Source organism: Cyanistes caeruleus, chromosome 4 (genome assembly GCF_971803275.1).
Source record: "Cyanistes caeruleus chromosome 4, bCyaCae1.hap1.1, whole genome shotgun sequence".
NCBI lineage: Eukaryota > Metazoa > Chordata > Aves > Passeriformes > Paridae > Cyanistes > Cyanistes caeruleus.
In genome coordinates this window covers 25627412-25649238 of record NC_141704.1, presented here as the reverse complement: position 1 = coordinate 25649238, position 21827 = coordinate 25627412, and the positions used below count along the sequence as shown (strand labels likewise).

The following is a 21827-nucleotide window of genomic DNA, read 5'->3' as shown; positions in this document are numbered from 1 at the left end:
CAGTAACTTTAGGAGGAAGCTTAAACAGAATCAATTGTATAAATATTTGTGTATTTCTCTGTATTTAGTTTAACCTCGGTGATTTTTACATTGTGTCACGGGATCTTTGCTACAGTGCACTGTTTATATCACTTGAGAGGAGAAAACCTAAATGTTTTGTAGCATTCTGTTTAGTGAAGATTTATGTAAAATGATGAAATAGTCTGTAAGGAGCAATCAAATTAGAGTGGGTTTGAGTGTGAGGAAGAGTAAAAGAAATACACCAAGTTCAGGACATTTCAGTCAGTAAATACATGGTACTCTTTTAAAGCTGCACTAGGGTTTGTACAGTAGTCAGGTGAATAGTTCCACAGATTTTTTGGAGTGACTTGTTTATTTGCTGGTGTTTGGCTATTTTTTTGTTGTTGTTGCATTTTATTCTGTAATCAGCTGTTGCTTATAAATTTTTTAAATGCTTTCCATAATAGAATGTGTTGGGACTACAATTTTAAGAATAAAGGTGTATTTGCTTAGAAACATTCCTGTCAGACTCTATTATTTTTTTGAAAAATTTATTGTTGGACTTAAATGCATTTAAAAAAAAATTGTAAAATAAGTTTTTGGGGTTTTTTAGGACTAATTTATGTGAGCTGTAATAAGCTTTTTGTATTCTGAGAAATATACCTGATTCAGCATTGCATGCACAGGAGTTATTCAGGGCTAGTGGGCTGAAAACAATAGAAAACTTCTGAGATGTGATCCATGTTGAGGCAGTGTTTTGCTATGTGTCATTGAAAATGTCACTTAACCTCTTTGTTTTTCATCACTGAAATGTGAGGGCTGGTATTTATCTTTCTGATAGAGTGGTTAATTAATATTTCTTGAACATGGGGTACTTTTTTGTTCCATTTCTGTTTTTACCAGGTTTATTTTGGAGAAATTAAACTGTGACGGTGGCTGAAAATGAATGGTTCCTGAGAGTCATGTTTTTTTCTTTGTCGGTCGGATTGTGAAGAGGTCACTTGCTCACATGAAATGAAAATGATTTAGGACATAGGTCACTGGAAAGTACCCATGGAATGATTTTGACTGGAGAAAAAAGCAAATCACAATCAAAATGAAAAATACTATTAACTTTGTTGTAAAATAATGTTTCTGTGTACATTGGAACTGATTACTCTTAAAATTTTGTGACGGCTAATGGGTTTAGAAGTAATGCAAATTGTCTATTTTTTTTTTTTCACAGCCACAGTAGCATTCCTCTTAGCTAATTGTTGAAGAAATTAGAATTGTTCTTGTTAGAAGAAATACTTGTCATTTAAATTCCTGCTCCCTGCCCTGTTTTGACTTGATACCTTTCTTGATTGTATGTCTAAAATAGTGGCACGAGAAAAAGCTCACATAAGCGATGAAATTACAGAATAGCTTAGCTGTAATAAACTAACTTCTTAATCTTAAAATTGCAATAAAATAGTTCATTGTTAGTTGTTTGAAGTCTTTCTTCCACATTTGTTCCTTTACAGAATAAGTACACTTACTGAAATAATTTCCAAGAGTAGCTTTTGACTTAAATTACAAAACTTCTAGACCGGCAAAAAAACAAGGAGCAGTCCCACAAGTATTATTTAGAACTGGTCATCTTTTTTTTTTTTTTTCTCCTTTCTGAGGCTTTCAGTAGCTTAATAAAACTTACTACTTTTAAAAATCTTACAAAACGTTCACTGCAAATTATCAGAGGCATCTATTCTTTGTTGCAAGATTTGCATCTGTTTTGGCTTTTCTCTTTTTTGTTTATTTTTTTAATCCCATTTCTGATAGGTTTGCGTTTAAGGGCAACACCATGTTTTATGTCAGAAAGGTGGTTTTGAAAATGCCAGTAATAGCTTGCTTATGCTGTCATCACTGAAGTAGCTGAAAATAATCTCTTTAATGAACAGTTGCTACGATGTTTATTTAGAAAGTAACATTTGAACTCTGAGGAAGGAATTTGTTTGGAATTACGTTTAATATCACAATTGCAGATCCTGTTCTAAGAAAAATAAAGTTAAAACATGAAGTATATTGCTTTAAACTCTGCTATCTTAAGTCTTTTCAGTAAATTGTAGAGGTTGCTAAGGGGAGGGAATAAGAACATTGTGGGTTTAACTTTTTGTTCATTTACTTAGTTATTTCTTTTTCCTGTGAATAGTAATTACACATCTATAGTTGGAAATGGGTTTGCTGCGTTTTTTTCCTTGTTTAACTATGTACATTAATCAGGCTGGCTGCTGAGGACAGAGCTTATTCTCTTGGATATGGTGTACTGTACCCCCTACATGCCCTGAATGTGGGTGTCTCTTCTGGGTGGCAGAGGGTTTTGCTGTAGGTAACAGGTGATTTTCTAATTGGCTAGGCTGAGGAACAACAAACAGGTTTAAAGGAAAGGCATCACCTTCATTCAATGTGCAGAAGGGAGATTTTCTGCCCTGGCCACTCCCTCCACTGCCCTTGCAGTGCTGTGTGATGTCCGTTCTGGCGTGAAAGGAGAAACTACAGATCTCCATCATACAACCCTCTGAGTCACAAAGAACCCTCTTTGAGGTTCACAGGCTGGCTTTGGCTGACCTGTAGAACTTGCTTGTTTACCAAGGAGCTTCAGCTTCCTGTGGGCAGCAGGTACTGAAAGAAGGTGGAGGAGTATCTCTGGTTTATGATGTTTCCAGCCCATTGGTGGTTGCAGGCTCCACAGGGACACACACTGCGAGTCCTTTGCTCAGTGAGCTGGTCCTTTGGACCTCTGTGGTGAATCAGACATGGCTGCAAATTGCATCACATTTAGTATTTCTGTAAACTGCTGATCTCAGTCTTGTTTCAGTTTGCCTCCAGGACATAATGAGGATGACTGAGATTCCAGTGGGCCTGTGCCAGCCTTGTCCCGGTGGGAGATACTCTTTATTGTTGGGCCCAAACCTGGAAATTCATTTGAAGAGTGATGTTTTGAGGCTAGGGGGTTACATCATTATATATAACTAGAAAGTTGTTGGGGTTTTCTAGGCAAATTATTTCGTAAATAATTATTTATATTTTTACCAAAAAATCCTGTATCTTTTAAAATTGATGTTTAGTTGATAATTGTATTAGAATAATTTATTTTTTCTCTTAACAACATGATGTGTATTTTGCAACTTTGGTCGGAATTTGCCTTTAAGTAAATTCAAATGCTGATTTATGCCATTATTCAGCTTTTGTGTTTCAGCCTAAACCAACATGATACATTGTGTACTTTGTAGTTTGAAATCATGTATTTGATGTAATTTGACTAATTACATTTTGACATATATTTATATTGAAAGAGTCTAATCTTATTGCATATTGCCACTACAATTTTTGCGATCTTATCCTTTCAGAGAAGGAAGGAGAATGGTTGTGATACTACATTGCTTGTTGAAAAGAACCTAATTGTGTTATTCAGTCTGAAAACTATGAAACTTGTGTTTGGAGAAACAATCTCAGGATAATACTTTAACTGTCTATTAGGAGTTGATTTTGACTATGTCCAGGAATGGTGAAGAAAATGTAAAAGAGGTAAACACCATTTAAACTCTGCCATGCTGTCAGTGCTAAGTCTTATAAAAATTGCTCACAATTACATTGTTGATTTATCCTTTTGTAAGTCTTACAGTTGATGCTGAGAGGGGATATTCTTCTGGAATTGTTACCCACCTAGTAAAACAAGTGGTGTGTAATAAAACCCGTAGTTGATGTTTAACAGCTTGGAAATTAGATCAGAAATTGACAAGTTTTGCAGAGGAAATTTTAAGAGTTAGCAGTGGTAAGCCACAAAGGGCTTTGGAAAGGAGAGGGACAATGCGCAAACAATGGAGAGTTGGGAAGTGAGGGGAAAAAGGCCAGAGAAAACATGTGGCTGGGCAGGAGCCAGCAAAGGCACAAGCTGCACTGCCAGGAGGTGGGCAGCTGCTCAGAAAATAGGGGCTCCGGTTCGCAGAAGAGAAATGCGATTTTCATCTGGTGCCCAGTATAGAAAATGCATTTCTTCACCTTCACTTCTTCTGTAAGAAGAAAAATCTAACTTTTTTGCATGCCAGCTTTATGCACAAGGCAGGCACAGGAGTTACACTGGCCCTAATTGAGGCTGTTTATTTTTAAATAATAGATCTTGTTAAATCTAGTGTATGTCTTTGGAAACGTACATACTAGTCGTTGCACTGAAATTTGATATTTAATTACTGAAAAAAGTATAATTTTATTGATTTAATAGAGGGGGAACAGAGATCTTTTGAAGATAAAGGGGAAGAAAAGTGTCTAGAAAACAAGAGACTAGTATTTTTTAGAGTCTGAAGCACAGCAATTGAAATGTCTCCGATTCAAGACACTTCTCTGTGAGAGAACACAAACAGGATTGTGGTTTCATTACAGTAGTTACAGCATTCTCGTGACCTATAAATGAAAACATGAAAGCCTAATACAGTCAGGTGTGCACAGACTGCAGAAGTACACAAATCTGCTGTTGTACTTTCCAAGTGTGTCAGTGTTTTCGTCTTTGTAGAGCAGCACTTAATTCAATAAGGAATAAATGATATCATGTATACAATATTGTGAATGTAAGAGGAAGGGTGCGAAGAACTCTGTCATGTGTGGCAACAATCATTCTCATTGAAAGTCAATTAGCGGAATATATGGGTGTTAAAAATGTAAAAATATTAGGATGGAACTTTGCTAAAGATCATGAAATGCTTTTGTGCAAAAATTTATTCAGACCCATTTGTTACCAGTCTTGAATGCATTTAAATTACTTTCAGTGTTGTGAAGATGCCTGTAAATGGTTCTCAGTACACAATAACTGTCAGTGTACATTGAAGAATACGTGTGGTCAGTAATTCAACAGATAACTCTATTGAATATACAGAACTTTCATATGGTGTCAGATTCTTGCACTTTTTTTGCTTTAGAAGAAGAATTGAGTTTATTGTGACTGAAACTTTAACGTGGTATTTAATTCTATTTTAAGAGACTGACTTCTAGAGAAAGAGTTAATGATGTTTGGCGTTGGATGTTCTGGATCTGAGCCTTTATTTATTATTGACCAGCAAAGGGTGTGAAGGTTACCTGAGCAACCAGAAATGTACATCTTATGAACTGACATATGAAAACCCTTTAAAAAGTGTGGTTAGGTTTTTTTTATTGGGTTGGTTTGTTTGTTTTGTGTATTTTTGCATTTGTTTGATTTTATTTTTTTTTTTTCCCTTTTTTTGTTTTTTAAAATTATTTTTGGTTTTGAGTCTGGGAATCACAGAGAAACCAGGAGAATGGTAAACTGCCAAAATATTTGTGTATCACTGCAGGAGTGGTAGGTGAAAAAGTTGATGATCAATCCAATGTTTCTGCCATGGAGCTGTGCAGCTTTGGAAGTGGTGTGTCCATGTCTTGCAGTGTGACTGTGCAGCATCACAGGACTTCTGTCTCCGTCCACAACTTTTTGGCAAGGAGACCAAGGCCTTCAGAAAGAAAGTGAATGTATCCTAGTGGGTTTATTGTCTCTAAGGTTATGGGAGAGAAAATACTCTAAAGAAGAGTGCAATCCATCATTTGCTAAAACAGGGAATGTGTTTGAGGAATGTGGTTGTCCAGGCAGGAACTGACCATGGTGGAGAGTGTTTTACAATGTAAAAACAGGTATTTAATGGGCTGTGATGGGAAAACACGGCTTTCCAAATTCTTCCTTGAAAAAATGAGGGAGAGGTGCTTCCAAACCAGGTCAGCATTCATTTCTAGACTAAGTATGGCTTGTGATATTGGTGTCATACCATGCTTCAGCTTCATTTGTCCTCTGGGGTGGTTGTGGGGTCTAGGTGGGTCTAGATGGGTCTAGGTAGGGTCTAGCAGTGGGACCTGGAGTAGTGAGTGGTTCAGTGGTTCTGTCTGCTGGTGACAGATTACTGCTTGTCAGGACTCTGCTCAGACTGAGCCTCCCCGCTCCTGGAGCACACAGGCTTGACCTGTCTCAGGCTTCAGAAGAGGTTGATACTTGAGGTGATGGCCACACATTTGTGTTGAAAAATCCAAGAACCTAATCCCTGATTCCAGGTTTTCTGAAGATCATATGAAGACTTGCTTTTATGGCTGAGATGCTGAGGCTGGTTGATGATTTCGATGTGTTTGTATGTGCCTGTGCAAAACAGGTTTCTGAGACTGAGAAGTTACCAGCTACTTACCTGTTCTTCAAAGCTGCCTAGACTGAGACAGGTGATGGATTGCTTGTGCATATTTAAGCCAAGTCAGTGTGTTATCAGTTTTTCTTTCAATAAAAGTTCTTATTCCAACTGTTTCATAGGCTCTGAAGCAAGTCACCACTAACATGAAAAATCCATATTTAAAGTGACTTTTTCATAACATTTAAATACTTTTAAGGACTCTCATTTATTTTGTAAGTGAATCTTAAAAAGTACAACATTCAGTATATCATTGCTGAGTATTCAGAGACATATGAAAGAGACACTTCTGAAAACATGAACACAGATAACTTGTTTTAAAGTGTCCAGCCTGATGAGCCAGGCATGACACACCGTGTGCTGTAGCTGTAAGGTGTTGTGTGCCTCATGATTGGTGCTAATATGCATATGCAGCAAATCTGGCATTTCCCAGGAGCTTTGGGCAATGTGTGAACACCAGCAATTCACTGTATGTTTGTCTAGAAAGCGTATGGCTAAAGCTAGACCTTGCTCTCACTTCTCGATACTCCTCCTCCTCCTTATCATTTGAATGTCGCATAAGAGGAGAGCTACTGTGAAGCCTGAGAAAGGTGGCAGATGGAGAAAGCCGTCTACTTGACTGGTCCTCCTGAGTTGCAGCCTGAGCACTTGCATTTTAAATCTTTCTGTGACACAGTAGAAGAATACATTTCTGTTATTTGATTATGTGTAAAAATGGAACCTGCTGTCCTGGACTTAACTAAAGTGCTATTTTTAACATGTGTTTCAGTACCTGTCTTCAGTAACTGGAATTAAATTTTAAACTGAAACTATTAGCCTTATTTTACATAGGTGGCTGTGCATTTTGTGACTTAATAATATTCAAACCTCTAAATATACTTATATATCATTTAAATATAATTTTATAAATGTTCTTCTGTATCCAGTGACTGACATTTGGGTCATTGTTGCTAAGACTAAATTACTGTCAGAATGGGGAAGACCCTTTTTTCCAAGTCATTGTTAAGCTTACAGTTTTGCTCCAAATTTTGTTATATCAACAAAATTTCCTGTAGCTGAATTTCTTTTTTTCTAATATGCAGATGAGTCGGAGCAAAATGTAACCAGAGACTATTAAAAATATCTTTTTCATTGTCACCTGCAATATTACCATAATTGGAACTAAGGAGCCTGCAGTTGCACAATATTTATGTTGCAATCCAAACTGACACAGCCTGGAATGCCTCGGTAGCAAAACAAGACACAGACCCAGGCCTCACAGTGCATGCTTGGGAGGGAGTGAGCTGCTCCTCTTGGAAGCCTCCTCCAGTAAGGACGTGCTGGAGGTGCCCCTGCTTTGCTCTGGGCTGGGGGGGCTGAGGTGTGGAGGTAAGTGCCTGCAGCTTGGCTGTGGAGGGCAGTGGATGGTGGTGGATGATGGTGGTGGGTGTGAGTGACCCTCTGGGTCAGGCTGCAGGGATGGCTGCTTTGACAACCTGGGGAGCTCTAGTAAGACATAGCTCCTCCTTTGAGGTCTACTGATTTTTTTTAATTCCTTTTCACTCCTGACACTTTGGGGGCCTCTTCCTTTGGACGTGTTGTTTGGAAAAAGCACTTCTAATGCATTTACTTTCCTTTGGTGCTTGGAAATAGTGAGTTGTTGTCCAGTGTCACCTTTTCTACACAGATCACTGTAGGCACAGTGAAACCAATGTTCATCTCTGCTGCACCTCTGGTAGGCTCCTCAACAGCTGATGAACTTGATCTATTACTCCTGGCCTTCCCTGGCAAGCATGTACAGTATATTTGCCTGGGACTGACACTCTTAGATCTATGGCCACAAGATACCTGGTCAACTCTTCGAGCCTTTACCTTTAGCATTAGCTTTAACCCCTCGGGGCTCAGCTGCTTGCAGCATTTAAAGCATGGCAAGAGGTTTTATAGCAGAGATTTGACTCAGCAAGACTTGTGCTACCTCTCACTGAAGATATAAAATACAATTTGTAGCTTATAATTGCTGCCTAATATGATCTTGGACCCTTACTTAAAATCCATTTAACTGATACTGTGCTTTCTTTATAAGGTTATTATTGGGAGCTAACCTTTTCTTGTGTTGTGGTTAAATGTACAATGTAATAAGGGTGTTTTTTAATGTGTTTAAGAGTTAGAAGATGTGTTAGAGGTAACCTTTATGCAGAGAGTTTTATATAGTTGTAGTAAGGACAGCAATATTAAAATCCTGAACATTAGTACCATCTGAATATAATTTGTTCTCATTCTGTTTTGTGTGTGCCTGCTAGTGGAAGATGATACAGCATATTGAAAAAATCTATACTGTTTTCCAGTATCTTTTTTATAGGTAATTATCAGCCTAGTGCAAATTACCATCTCCAGAATTTTATTTTAAAAAAATTTAGATGTATACAAAAATGCAGAAAGTGTATCGGATGTAACAGGTAAATCACAATTCCTTCTTTATTTAGATTTCAAGGAGAGAAAATTAAACCCATGATCTTAGGCACAAAACTGAAAGCCTCCCAGAAATCTTTACTTCCTTGTTTAACTTCTGATATACAGGCATGGGCCGTGTCTGTTGGATGTTTTCTTATAACAAAATTAAAGATTTATTTTTCTCAATGTTGATACTTTTGCTCTGTGTGTATTTCTTTGATTGCTGAATAGAAATGCAGGTTTGCTTAAAGTTGTAAGTTAAAATGAAGCATTTTTTATATTTTTTTTTCCCCTAACCAGATACTTAAATATGTATGTAGGATTTGGTGTACATGGAAAGAATTTCAGAACTTGCCTCTCTGTACTCTTCTTGAAACTGCTCTAAATGGTGGTGAAGGAAATGGAGTTTTGTACCAGAAAAAGGGTCAGGGAAAAAAAAAACCCAACCCAGAAAGATGAGCATTATAAGCGTGGACAGCCTTTGAATTTGTGTTTTCTTTCCGCTGTTAGTGTAGAAAGCTCTTTTCCCACTCTTCAGAGCCTTTTTAATTTTTTTTTAAAATTTTTTTTTAGTTTATTTTTCCTTTTCCCCCACTTGTTAATTTTTCTTCCCTGTTTCCTCAAGGGGGCATTGTGGGTTGAAGAGGAGGAATGGTTTTGGACATGTCAGGCCTATAGCTGAAAAACACTTGTTTTTCTTAAGTTCATTAAACTGCTGTCAGGGTGAACACATCCATATGGACGTGGGCAAGAATGGCTGTAAGAGAAACAAACATTATTTTTAATCTTAAGTAGGTGGGGAAGGGGGCAGCAGTCATGGCTTATGGGGTTGAAATTAACTGCTTTTAACATTGTGAAGAATGATGATGATATAGACAAAGTGCCTTCCTAAAATTTATAAGTATAATTCTTGGCTCAGATGTATACTTGCGGAACTTTATGATAGAGTTACTTAATCTCAGAATGGTAAAGATAAATTCATTAATGGTTATGAGGTGTTGATATAATTAAATAGAGAATGCCTGTAAATTGCTTTTTGGAGCTCAATGACTGCAAACTGTGGTCTTCTAATTTAATCCATCCACTGCTTTCCATTCACTTGCTGAAAGGCTTTCTAGAAAGACTGAGAAATTAGCCCTACTCCAGGCCCAGTAATTGCAAGAACTGAGTTGGTTTCTCTTAAGGGAGAGCCTAGGATGAAGACTAGAAGTGTTTCCCCAAGAAAAGTTAAGATTGGATGGAAAAAGTAAAGCAGAAACAGGTTTTTTACATTGGTGATTGTGTCCAGAGGTTAGTGTGTTTCTCACTAACTGTCTGAATTTTGTGCTGGTTTGTGGTAGCTCTGACACTTATACAAAAGAAAAATTAAGGTGTTTACGACCCAGTGAAAGAGATACTGACCAAATGAGAAAAACTAGCTAAGTCAGTTTCTTTCACTGGTGTTGCAGTATTTCTCACATCTGGCTTTTTGGTTGTTCTAAACGAATGTTATCATTCTCTCAGCAGACAGTCCATTTTTCTTGTGAATTATTTAAATAAAGGAAGAAATTATTTCATGGAGAAATTAGATACCTCTGAAATTAGCCTTTTGCACGAAGGGTAGTTTAACTGCAGGAGGCAAAAGTTCACTTTGTTCTTTTAACTTGAGCTCTTAAGACTAGAGGTGTATGAGAAAATGCATTCTTTAGGAAAGTGTCAGTGTTTTGCCTTGATAGGTTTTCCTTGTGCAAGGTATTCTTTATAATTTTTCTGTTAATTTGCTTAACACTGTGTTGAGGTATAACTGTAGTGTAACCCTTTCAGCTCTAAAAGGGACTTAGATTCATAAAGTCATTTAGTTGGAAAGGACCTACCAGATCATAGAGTCAGACTTTGATCATCACCTTCTCAGCTAGATCAGAGCACTAATTGCCATGTTCAGTTTTTTCCTGAACACCTCCAGGGATCCTCACTCCACCACCTTCCTGAGCAGTTGTTCCAATGCTTAAAAACCCTTTCTGATGTCCAGCCTGAACCTTCCCTGGTGCAGCTTGAGGTCATTTCAAGGTAAAAGTGCCATGGATATATAGCTAAAAATAAGAGAGAATGGAAAAAGTATTGGTTATGTTGATTTTGGGGGAAAAAGAAAAATAAATTCTTGTCGAGTTAACCCCCAAATCCTTTGCTTGCTTCAATTATAGAAATAATGGGAATAGTTTCCTTAAAAGCCTGCAGGAAGAGATCTGTCCTTTTAATATTTCCTACAGTGTTTCTAGAGACTTAATATGGATGTGATATTTGGAAGGTGAAACCCTATCATTGCTCAAGCACTTTAACTGCATTTCATTGCTCCAAAATCTTCTGCACATTTTGAGTAAAAAGGTTTTGGTTTGTACTGCTCAGTTTGTCATAGAAAATTTGAGGAGAAGGTGAATTAACTACTGCTCAAGTGTTCATAATTCATTCTGGAATTTTCCAATGCATGAAAACAATTTTTTTAAAGTTAAATTTACTTTACATATGTGTACGTCTAGTAATAAGAATTGTGTAAAACAGCTAATAATTGTACCCAAACTGCTTCCAGTTCAACCATGTCTTTCCCACAAAACATATTTTGCATAAATGAAAATTGTCCTTCTTGATTTTACTTGGCAGATCTGAAATACTTGTGGTAAAAACTGTTCTAGCAAACTACACAAACCTAAACTCTATAAAAGAAACCCCAACTGTTAGCCATTCTGCAAATCATTGTCATATACATTGTACTTGTGACTTGATCAGTTTGATTATTGCAATATAACTTCAAAGGCATTGTGTCTTCTGTAGCTGTAAACTCCACCGAAGGCCTGCATTTTTGTTCTTGCTGAAAGTTAAAAAAAATTCTAGCAATGTGAAAATATATATAGTGAGTGGCTGCATAAGCTGTATTTTTTCTGTCTTTGTGTGGCAATTTAAACAGTTTGAAGTCTCTTAAAATTCAGTATACTTGAAATAAAAAGCCTTTTCTGTGATTGTTTGCAAAGTTTTAATTTGTTTTAAACCATGTTGTTGATCTAGAGCTTTTGCTCATTTAAGGTTGATTAATTGCTTTTGCCACTTTTGTTTGCAGTTCAGTATAATCTCATGCAGACTATTGTATTTTTTTTTTTTTAATTTTAATCTTCTGTTGATGGTTATATGTGTGGATGGGATGTTAAATTTGACCACTAATAACTTAAGGACTTAAATAAACAAATAAATAAGATTGAAAACAATAACAAAAGACTGCAAACTGGAACAAATGCTCGGCATTGGAAATTTATTTTATGAAACATAATTTCTGCACCTGCTGTAGACCCCATTGTGGAAGCTCTTGTTTTTTTACGTATTTTTATTTAGAAAAAGGTTATCGTGTTTTCATTCAAGTACCTTTATTTAAAGCATTTAATAGAAACAAGAATAATAAGCCTATGTCTCACATTGAATGTTTTTTAAATGTGTATGCCTTTGTGATAATTACTATTCATTAAGGCTCAGTACTCTTTCTTTAAAGGATAACTCTGTTATCTTACCTTTAAAATGGATGGGTGAACACTGACTGAAGTCATTTCATGCGAAATGTAAAATACATTTCTGATGTGGAGTTGGAGTTGAGTTCTGTGGCCCATCTGCATTGCTGCAGTGCCTCTCAGAGAACACAGACCCCAGGGAGTGCTTGGGTAAGTCACAGTGATGCAGTGTGACCCACACACACTACAGAGGATTCATCTCTTATTGATAACTTGACATGGAGAACTTGGCCCAAGTAGGAGCCTCTGGTTTCTACTTACAGTGCAGAACCCAGGCCATGGCTGATGATGCAAAGCAAGATGCTGTAACCATTCCTCTTTGGAAGTGCCTGACTATGTGCTGCTCTTAGAAACTCAGAATCCTGGTACCCTGCGTTTCACTGCTGTCTCACAAATATTTGTGGTTGACAAAAAAGCTGAATTGTCACTGTGTAATGAATAACACGTAATCCACTTCCTGATGTTTGCAGTATACTAAATTTCACATATTTAGATACATAATGGGCAGACAGAAGAGTTCAGAAATCTTAAGACAGGCCAGTTGGAAAATATGTTCAAATTAAAAAAAACAAAACCCTGACAACAAGAGAGAGAGACAGGAAGAAAGAAATATAATTCTTCTGATATTAAAAGTATGAAGAAGAAGAGAGGAGAACATCTGTTTTCCATTTTTTAAGGAGACTTTTTATAATGGTTTTTGAACTTCTGAGATTATGATGCTTTTTCTTTGTTACAGAGCTGTCAGAAAATACAAAGGTTATATCTGTGCAGACAGCTTAACTTGCTTCTAGCTCTCCAAAGTACTTTAACTCATTTCATATTCAGCTGCTAAAAGTGCACAGGTCTTGGAAAAATTAGAGCATTATAGCTGTAGCCGTAGCCTCCTGGACAGCCAGGCCAGAGCTTTTGGACAAGAGCTGTGGCAAGGCATGTGATGCCCTGCACAGTGGCAGTGGCTTGTCAGAGCTGAGATGTTAAGCAGGTGTGCCCCTGTAATCGGGCTGTGAGACACTTCTGGAAGCCAGAATATGGGTCAAGGAAACCTTCCTCTGCCGTAATCCTTTCTAATCTTTGCTCTTGGAAGTTTTTGAGAGCAATTCTAATGCTAAGGAGTGCAGCTAAAATTTTTCTGTTTGCTTTTTCTTGCTTGTACTTTTTCAAGTTTTCTTTCCTCTTGTGTTTATTTAAAGAGAATCCTAATAGCGGAGGGGATGGGTTTAGAAACACAGTATTTCATCGGCAAATGAGGGTTCTAACAATTCCACCTAACTAGAGGAATACTGCAAAGGGAAGAAGCTGCATAAGATACAGTGAAAATACAAGAAATCATCCCATTTTTACCAAAATCGTTGTACAATGGAAAGTGCCTCTTGTCAGCTGAAATGTCAGATGTATCAGGGAAAAGTTAAAGTGGAACCTGATTTCTGTAAGGCGAAAGATTCAAGTAATTTGCTTAGAGATGCAGTAGAAAATCAATCTTATGCTTGAAAGAGGAAATGGTAGCCTTCAAGTCTCATATCATGTTTTGTAGCTGATTGTCTGTTTTTATTATCTCCCCCTGCTTTTCTTTCGGTACTTACTAATGCCCTTTGGTTAACTCCATTATACCTTTGAAAAACTTCTTGCAGAGCTCAGCTACTTTGGCTTGTTTGCTGGGTAAGCCTCACTGATATTATTATAATTAATAGGATGTGTAAAAACTTCCCAAAGCCAGTGTTACAGAATCAGGCTATTAAAACTCAGTACCCCATATGTTCTGCAGTGTGCAGGATTTCCATCCTCTGCAGCTGGGGCTCATCAGAGAAGAGGCTGGAGCTGCATTGATCTTGCATGCTGTGGGGGAAGTTGGTGTGGTAGGAACACAACTCAGCTTGTAAAATAGTAAGAGGGATGGGAAATAAAGTCAGTTTACAATTTGGAGTTAGTGCCTGTAATTTTTTATTATTATTATTTTTTTTTTATTTTTATGCCACGGGGATGAAAAATGTTGAGAGAGGGATGGACTGTTTTTAGATACTGAAAATCTTCGAAGATCTGATTCATAAGTGAGAGTTGAAACTCTTTTTCACACTTACATGTTACATGATAACAGTTTCCTTGGTTTGGCTCTCTATTTTTTGTTAGATAGTACTGCTTTATTTCCTCCAAAATTTTTGATTTTAGCTTTTTTTTTTTTTAATTATGAGAAATTAATAAGGAATAATAAGAGCTAAAGTTAGCCTGATATTTTTATGTATTTTTTATTTTTTAATAACTGGCATGTATCATGAATATTTGTGACTTGCTAGTTCTGTGAAGGGAAATTATAAAGCTGATCAAAAATTTTACAAAGCTGAGAGGAAATATACCAGTAGATAAAACACAAAACAACTGCATGATTAAGAAGACAAGAAATTATACTGGTTAATTGGAATTTTATATGGGACCTTATCAAAAAATATCTAAGTACAAGGCAATACAGCGGCATGCTTCTAGAGAGACATTGTTGCTGGTTTTGCTTTCAGTAGCAGGATCTGAATCAAGACTGGAAAGTTTTGCCTCTAAAAAAGGCATATGTATTTATTCTTTCTAATTGGGTGAATATGAACTTTTTATATTAAAAGTGGGAATTTATACCCTTGGACATATAAAAACAATTGAAATAGGAATAACAAAGCTAGATATCTTCCTAAGTTCCTTCCTTTGTTTATGTTTGTTGATGTCAAATATTTTTGATACATTCTTTAAAAGCTGTATGGAAAAGAGATGATATGGAGAGAAGATTCTTGGAAGCAGAGTATTGTTGATCCACCTTGTGAGGGCATAACGAAGCCCACTGGGAGAAGGGTTGTTTTTAACACTGAGAGTAGTTGTTTGCAAGGGGACATTATCAAGGACTTCAAAGTAGATTTCACTGGTATAGATTGCACTGTAAGGACTTTTCTAACACACACTGAAATTTGCTGAAGGAATTATACTGGCAGTACCTTACAACCAGGAAATGTATCAGTGTTGGTTTGATGGCTCTTTTTTTTTTCTTTTTTTTTTCTTTTGGAAAGAAGCAGGACAGTGGTTATTGTGCTTACTGTCATATCAATATTCATTAACTTCATGCCTGTCCTTTGACAGTGTTCTAGAGATCTGGATATGAACTGGAAGGGCCACCACTGGGTGCTGTGCAAACAGAGAACTACTAAATCCCAGCCCAGAAGTAGGACAATTTACATACGTGGGTAAAGACAATGTTTGGAAACAGGCAAGGGAAGACAGAAAAACAAGGAGATATCATAGCATATCAGCAAATAATTGGTTTAAAAATTTTCCATAGGTCTCCTGCCAAAGCAGTTTGAGAGAGGTTAATCAGCTAGTCTTGTGAATGTTCATAGCAGTGTGAAGCGTCAGCCTGGATAAAAAGCTTGAAGGCACTTAATTGAAAAAATAACACATAGATGATGGAAGCTGGCAGCCTGGACATAAAGGAGAAGGGAGTTTACCTCTAGATACGGAATGAGAGATGATAGGAAGGCTTTGACATGGAAGATAAGTGATTAATGTATAATGGGATACTAGATTTATGTCAGTGGAATGAGATTACATTTGTCAAGATTAGAACAAAAGATAAGAGCAAGATTTGAAATAAGAGCCATGGGAGTATAACACCTGTACACTTTGAGAGAAGAGGTGTACTTTAAAGGTAGTATTTGCAAAGATCCTACAATATTTGCATGTAAATCTTTTGGAAATATTTGAATCTATAGGACCTAGATGCCTGTATCCAAAGACTGAGAGAGATGATATCCCAAGTGGCCTAAATGAATGGTAATATTACTGAAGGAAGGGGAAAGAGGAATGCTTATTAAAGGAGATATACACTTTCTTCTAACTGTACAAAATTGTGATGCAGCTCAGAGCAGCAGTGTGCTGTTAGAGGTAAGGGGAGAATCACCTCCCCCAGGTGAGTGGTGATCTGCAGGGGTCCAGAATTTTTTTAGGTCCTCCTTTACCATTTTTCTTGTGAAAGAAGACATTTCATAAATTTATTCAGATATTATTGTTCTTTGCTTTTTCTGTATTGATCTTCAGTGGCAGCATTTGCAGCTGATGGTTACACTAAAAGCATGTCACTCTGTTGTTGATGAAGTATCACAGAAAATATGTATTAATACACCAGTAACATGCTGAAGTGTTTAGGTTTTCAGAGCCAGAAATTACTTGACTGCATTGCTTACTAGTGGTGAAATCACGAATTATCAGCCTGAATAATGTTATTCAGGTTGAATGCCAGTAGAATTTCTGCCACGGACATGATTTTAAATATACAGATAAGTTTCCACCTGTTGAGAAAAATGGTTTGAAAATTCTTAGGCAAATCATGTCTCTTCATATATTTATGGTCAAAGTATTTAATTTGCTTGTTTATAGAAGGATGGAGAAGACAATCTTGTTCTGTATTTCCTATTGTTTACCTCCACCCTCATCTTCCTATGGATATCCTGGAACAGGGCTCTCATGTTGTTGTGGATATCTTTAATTTCAAGTGAAAAGTGGTGGAGTAGTACAGTGTGAGGTAGGTCCAAGATGCTGTGAGGTTTGGTTTTTTCTGGGTTGTTGTTTGGGTTTTTTTTTTATTGATTTTGGTTTGGTTTTTTTTTGTTTTTGTTGAGACTTTATGCTAGAATAGAGCAAATATTTTACTGAAGCTTGAATGTGATTTGATATCTTTTTACTTTGGTCAGGCCTGTTGTATATTTACTAAAAATGTTGTCAGTTTCATTTTCTTTTTAAGAATTTCTATTTGGTGTGTTTCCATCTGAAGTTTGTTAGAGGAATATGAAAAGTTGGATCTTTTTTCCTTTCACTTGCAGACTTGTGACTCCACGTGCCCTGGGAGCCCCCCTGAGATCGCTAGGTACCGTGCTTGGCGATCCCTGGCAGAGGGCTCCTGCTCACCCAGCGAGAGCATTGCTGTGCCTGCTCAGTCACTGAGGACTGCTTGATTACCTCCCTGCTGCCCATTGCCCCTTTTTCAAGTTCTGAAAAGTATTCAGCAGATTTATCACTGCTTTTTAAGAAGGTCTTCATGAGCATGACCTGAGGTTTTACAGGAAATCTTGAAATAAAAGTAATAATATTGTTATACATTCTCTCACATTCAGCCACACATGCTATCACAAAAGTAGCCTTGAAGCTGTTTTAGTTTTACAGCAAAGAGTGTTTCTTTTCATATCAGGTAATCCAAGCTGCTGAGTTTTTTTCCCCCCTCGGCTTTGAAAAAATGCCTTTATATTAATAATCCTGGATTTTGTGCTGAAAGTTGATTGCTCTAGTTGATGATTGGTATTCCATAACACTAAATAAAAGCAAAACAAAATTTTCTCTTTTTCCTATTCCGATCTGAAACCTATCAATGTGTATTTTTAGAGTTCACCATTAGTGGAAGTATAATCTCTGTGCCTGCTTTTATTCTTGGCCACTGGGAGTTTTGCTACCAGCAATAAAAGACAACCTCCATGTAGTACTGCACAGTATAGATATTGTAAATTTTGGTCTTGCTTGCCATTGATCTGGTTTGCCATATGGGAATCATATTCAGCTGATCTTTATTTCCTGAGTCAGAAATTCTGTTTTACCCATCTTTGGGGCTTTCAGCATTTGATTCTCAGTGGGCTGTCAGGTATTGCACATGAAAGGAAAGGTTCAAAGGCATATAAAGAAGGTTCAGGTCTGAAATGTTTACTTAACACTGTCTCTTTTTTTTTTTTTTCTTTTTTTTTTTTTTTCTTTTTTTTTCATTTTACAAACATTTGCCAGACTGGAGGATCAGCATGAAACCTTAATAAATTTTAGACATTTTATTCTCTATTATGAACATTTTACACATACATAATTTTGGTGTAGTCTGGAACACATCAACTGTAAACTTGCTAGTGTGGGTTTGCCAGCGACAGTATTAAAAACATTGCAAATTTTTTTTTCAGTTTATAAATTATTTTTCTTGGAGGTTTATTTCCTTTCAGTTCTGTTTTTGTTTCTGTAGCTGCCTCTAACAGGCTGCCATTGTGCTACAAAGAAATTTTATAATGAATTCACTATACAGATTTTAATTAAGATGAGTAAAATTTTAAAAATAAAGATACCATCCTCTCTCCTTGCAGTGTCTTTCTACTGAGAGAAAGGAATTTGTGGAAAAGTGAGAATGAGCTTGTTGTTGCTCACCTGTGAAGGTGCTGCTGCCAAGGAGGTAAACGGTCATAATCTTAACAGCTTTTGTGCCTTAATTGTTTAATCTCTTGGGAAGCAAATGCCTAAAATTTAAGGGATTTTAATCACTTGGGGGCAGTGGTATAGAGGCTCTAGATTCCATTACTGTAGTTTGACTCTTTCTTATTTGGATTGAAGTTTATTTAAGACAGCATACTGGAGTGTCTTCCAGCACTTCCATCTCCAGCATATCTCATTTTCTTTTTTGTGTTTTTTTAATAAAGCAAGGATAGAATAAAGGATCTTAATACCCATTTCTGAGATTCATTCTTTCTTCTTCTTGCCCCTTTCTTCTTCATTGCCAAGAGGATGTAGAGCACTGGAATTGGCTCAAAGGTGTTGTATTTTGTTTGGAAAAGGTGTGTCTTAGGTGTCCCCAGGGATGAATTTTGCTGTTGAAGATGTGGAAACAGATGAGAAAAAGTCAATCAAAGGCTGAAAGAAAGGTGGAGCTTCCCCTGTAGCTCCTTCCCATTTCATTCCCATTGACAGCAAGAATAAAGCTGTCAGAAAACTGTGCTCTCTCACAGTCACAGACTCCTCATTTTGCTCTTCTGGATTTACATGGCCTCTTCAACATGAAGTTATGCTATAGGTTTAGCTCACTGCTTAGTGTTCAGTCACATCTGCCTCCTTTTCTCACTTACTGCTTTCTCCAGCTGAAATAGAGAATGGGAATGTGGCCTCATGGACAGCTTCCTTCCAAGTCCACAGGTTACCAAAATCCTCAGTGGGACTTCTTTTCTGCAGCCTGCCATTTTTGGTATTAGTTTATGTGACACTGAAAAATTGCGCTCTCATCCTCCTTGTTCAGCTTTCCTCACTTCAGCGGTCGAGGATGGTTGTGGCTCCTTGGCTGTCCTGGCTTTCCCCTCACACTGACTAAGGCTGAGAGACATTTTCCAGTCCTGTCCTTCCCAGGCTTTGTCTGTTACACTGGTCTTGTTTTGAACTGGGAGGAAAACCTCAAGGTAAACCATGACCTTATGGCTCCTGTGGCTGGAGTGCTGGAAGGACAAGACAGGCAGAGGGGACAAAGAGGGGACATCCCTCAGTATGTCAGTCACCAGCTGGAGTGCTGGAGCTCTTCCTGGAGATGGAGGAGGAGGCAACAGAGAGTTTATGGCTGAGGATTAAGGCAGGGACAGGTGACAAAGTAGTGATCTGCTACAGTCTGCCTGACTGGTTAGACCAACTGGATGAGGCCATTTATAGATATAAAGAAATAAAAAAAATATGTCTTTATGAAGAAATAGATGGGTCCTCATGGGAGACTTGAATAATAACCTCATAGTAACTATGGGAGGGACAACACAGGGGTGCATAAGCAATCCAGGTGCTGAAGTGATTGATGCACTTCCTTTTCCATGTGATAAATAATTTGCTGATGGTGAGAGGTGCTGTGCTGGACCATGTTCTCACTGACTGGGAGGGACTGGGGGGCAGTTTTGGCTGCAGTGACCATGGAATGGTGGAGTTCAAGATCCTTAGGGCAGAGGAGACCACACAACAGCCTTGCTGCCCTGGACTTCAGGAGTACAGACTTCGGCCCCTTCAGAGATCTGCTTGGTAGAGTACCATGGGATAAAGCCCTGGAGGGGAGAGGGGCCCAAGAAAGCTGGCTATTATTAAAGGATCATCTCCTCCAAGCATTGTGATATTGTGATTTCCCTCCATATGTTCATGGTGAGACATCCTTCCTAGGTCCAGAGGGGGCTAAAAACATGTGGCATTTGTTTCATCTCTTCTCAATGGGCTTCTGCTAAGAAAATGGCATGACAAGGTATCTCTGGTATCTTGCTGCTGAAGCAGAGGTCAAAACAATTCTAGATTTTATTACCTTCTATCAAACACTCCTGAGACAACACTAGAGAATACTGAAGTATTACTTGGAATAATGATAAACTCTCGTAAATATCATTGTGAAGTACTGTGTACAGCTGTTACACACCTATTCAAGGGATGCATTAAAAACTCCCCAAAGTGTCCTTTTAGGGGGAATTATGTGTATTTAAGATTTTCTGTAAGTTAGGACACCACACCACCTTGTCAGCTGGTGATGTAATTTTCAGTATCCACATCTTTTGCAAGCTCTACATTCAGCACAACCTGTGTGGCACAGCTGTCTCTGAGGATGGAGCAGCTGAAAATGCTGAAGTAGGCAGGACAGGCAGCTTTATCTTTGTCATCTCCTCACAAGACTTTGGAAGAAGTTTGGTATCTTGGTGTTTATTTCCAAAGTTTTTGGCCTGGTTCCCCATCAGTGTGGGCTTCTCTGTTGGGCTTCTCCAGGAAAAGCGAGCTCCCTGTGAAGGAAAGGGTGAAGATTCTCTCTGCAGAGCAGAGGTCTTGTTCAGGGGCCTGTTTATGTCTTGAAGAAAGGAGAAATAAAGACCAACGTGGATTTTGTATTTTACTTTAATACAGATTCTTTCTAAATTATTTTTTTTTATTTGAGTACATCAGAGCTTATTTGTATGTGTATTATCAGAACACACCAACTTTCCAGCAGCCCCTAGGACAAAATAACTCATGGAAGTAGAAGAGAAAAGGGATTTAACAAAACAGGACACTTCATCTGCATATTTCTCCCTTGTGGGAAGAAGACCTGAAGACAAACATGTTACAGTGGCAGAACTGGGCACATTCTTATTCTTCAGTAATGACCGTGATAATCCTGCAGAATAGTGTGTCATGTTAAAGAAACTGCTGTCTTTCAGTAATTTTCACAGAAATAAAGTTTGTATAGATCAGAAACACATTATTAATTAACAGGAAGTAGCATCTTGGAAGCTAAATTATGTAGTAGGAGCTGAAGTATAGCTAGGTAATGAAAGCAGTATGAAATAAAATAGTCTCTACATGGTGGATAGGAGCCTACTTGACAAAAATATTGATGGTATTTTTTGAATTGCTCCAGATCTTAACTTTCATTTTGAATCCATATATTCTTCTTGGGATAATAATTGTAATCTTGAGAATGTAAACTTGCTACTCTGATATTTTCCTGATTCTGATGGTAATCTGAAGCACCAACTCTATCCTTATTCCATTTTCTTTATTAATCCTTTTTTAAGGTACTCATTCTAAACCTAATAATGGTCTTTAAAATTCAGTGTTAAAAATTTCATTAATGATAACTTTTCAAGCTGGGAAGGGGAGAGTGATGATTGTCAGGAACATCAGCAAGGAGAAAAGTGGAGATTGAATAAATGCAAGATGGGCAAATGGGAAAAGAAAAAACAGAGTTAAGAGGCATAAATATGGTAATTGTAAAGATGAATGTATTTTTACTTTGATATTAGACCTAACAAGCAGATAGTGGAAAATTATTCAAAATATAGTTATTTTATTACGGATCATTTTCCCTTCCATACCTTCATTCAAAACATATCACTCATGTGAATGAAAAGAAGTTGATGGCAGGTTATGGGCAATTGAT

At 37.4% G+C, this 21827-nt stretch overlaps 1 protein-coding gene across 26 annotated transcripts in view; it reads left to right on the top strand.

Annotated features, from left to right (window-relative positions):
• FOXP2 (forkhead box P2) overlaps positions 1-21827 on the top strand; it is a 401726-nt gene that overhangs the window by 4815 nt on the left and 375084 nt on the right. For 3 of the 26 annotated variants that reach the window (XM_086887075.1, XM_086887084.1, XM_086887088.1), the window contains exon 1: positions 18280-18365. The exons of 21 other annotated variants lie outside the window; for them this stretch is intronic. The gene's annotated coding sequence lies outside the window, so the exon portion shown is untranslated. Of the gene's footprint in view, positions 1-7425; positions 7557-18279; positions 18366-21827 lie in introns of those variants that run through there. 2 more of the 26 variants (XM_086887062.1, XM_086887087.1) reach the window with 2 other exon arrangements.